General features: G+C 33.3%; 1 long non-coding RNA gene across 1 annotated transcript; it reads right to left on the reverse strand.

The window, feature by feature from the left end:
• Positions 1-212: 212 nt before the first annotated feature.
• On the reverse strand, positions 213-940 carry LOC145630490 (uncharacterized). Its single transcript, XR_014112060.1, has 2 exons — positions 515-940; positions 213-423 (listed from the first exon to the last, which is right to left on the reverse strand). It is a non-coding gene; the product is annotated as an uncharacterized LOC145630490 (long non-coding RNA).
• Between the last annotated feature and the right edge of the window lie 1,285 nt (positions 941-2,225).

A 2,225-nucleotide genomic window follows, 5' to 3' on the forward strand; every position in this document is an offset into this window, starting at 1 on the left:
CCGGAACCGGAACCGATTATACCGGGTCCTAAATATTTGGATCTGGTATAGGATCCAGATGGAACCAGTTCCAAGACCGGGTACCCGGTGACTTTTTTTAACAATTTTTTAAAAATTTGTTCCTACTAAATTGCTTATATGCTATGTTTCTATGATAATTTAAAACCCGCAACCTGTACAATCTTAATTTATAATACACAATATTATACACATAATTATTAATAGGAGTACACATTAAAGCTAAAAATACATATAAATTACAAATTAAAAGTTCCTCGAAAAAGTTCCATAAAATTAAAAGCTTATACAAACAACCAACTAATATAAAAGTCCACTACACAATACAAAAGTAATAATACAAGCTCCAAGCCATTTGATTAATTCAATGATGGATCCTAGCACAAACCACACTATTCTAACTCCCTGTAAAACAAAAATAAAACAAAATTCGTGAGTAAAAAATTAATATAGAATAAAATTTTAATAAGAAAGAAGATAATAAATAGACATTTACATCAATTGTTTCCTAAAATATCATCAACTTGTGTAAGCCCACTATCATCCAACTTTGTGAAAATAAAAATTATAAACACGATTAGTAAGAGACTTAATAATTTAAGGGAAAAATTAAAACATCTAAGATAAATGGCAATACCTTCTTCATATTTTTCAACATCCTCTAGAAAGCGCTCAATGTCTACATTTATATTTGATGCTCTTAGCCAATCTTGAGCACAAACTAAAGCCTCCACAGTTTTGGGCCCCAAACTACTACGAAATTGATCAAGTACATGACTCGATGTACTAAATGCGGACTCACTAGAAACCGTAGAAGCCGGTATAGCCAAAATATCCTTAACCATTGTTGTTAATACTTTGTATTTCTCACTTTTTTCCTTCCACCATTGCAAAATATCAAACATATCCCCTTCAACCCTTTTCTCTCGAACTTCTTCAAGATAATTATCCAATTATAACTAAACATTCACCTTCCTCCTCATCAAATTCATCATAAAACTTTTTCATTTGCTCATTATTTGATGAACTTGAATTTTCTTGACCATTATTATCCATACTAAAAAAATTAGAATCACGAGCACCATTCTTGAAAGAGGAAGAAGCAACAATAGCATCATAACGGTTATTCAACTTCCGGAGCATATCATACAAATCATCACACATAACATCTACCTTGGCATAGTCATTAGGATAAAGCTTTTTAAAATAATACTTCAAAAACCTAAGCTTATACCGAGGATCTAAAACAACCGAAACTAACATCATGATATTAGTCTTACCAAGATCTCCATAATACTTATAAAACTTTTCCCTCATTTGCTTACCCATAACACGAATATCTATATTTGTAGAGGTTTCCCATTCTATCAAAGAGTTTAACACACCTAAAATCTCATGAAAATACATGTTTGAAGTGACATACAAACTTCCCGACATCTTCTTTGTAGACTCATAAAATTGCTTCAAACACAAAGCCAACACTTTAGCATTTACCCAATCTTCTTTTGTGGGAACTCCATCCTTAAGTTCCTTACTAAAATCTGGATCATCTTCCTTAAACCTATTAAAGGCTTTTTCAAACTTCAATGCGGTTTCAAGCATGATAAATGTAGAGTTCCATCTAGTTGATACATCAAGACAAACCGAGGCCTTACAAGACACTTTAACAAGCATAGAAGAGTGTGCAAACAATTTAGCTCGAGAAGGTGAACTCCTCACATATCTAACGGCACTACGAATATGAGCAATTGAAGTCTTAACACTAGATAAACCATCTTTCACAATCAAATTTAGAACATGACAAGCATATCTCATATGAAAAAGTGACCCATCTAGAACAAGTTTCTCATGAATTTTTTTTTTCAAATATCCAATTGCCACATCATTAGAACTTTCATCATCAACGGTTAAAGACATTAATCGATCCTCAAGTCTCCATTTAAGAATGCATGCCTCAACAACTTTCTGATATCCAATTGCCACATCATTAGAACATGACATTAATCGGCGTTACAAGAGTGGTTTAGGATTGCAGAACGTTCTGAATCATTCTCCGTCCCTATCGATACTTTGACTTTTGTTTTCGAAACTTGCGTTTCTCCAAACTCAGTCAAAGTGGGGGCTTCTGTAGACACCCATTTGTGTCTCCCCAAAACCAAACCCAGTGATGAGTACCTTTCACGTCGAATCATAATCGAATGAAGCGA

Source organism: Chenopodium album, chromosome 5, assembly GCF_948465745.1.
Source record: "Chenopodium album chromosome 5, dcCheAlbu1.1, whole genome shotgun sequence".
In the NCBI taxonomy this organism is placed as follows: domain Eukaryota; kingdom Viridiplantae; phylum Streptophyta; class Magnoliopsida; order Caryophyllales; family Amaranthaceae; genus Chenopodium; species Chenopodium album.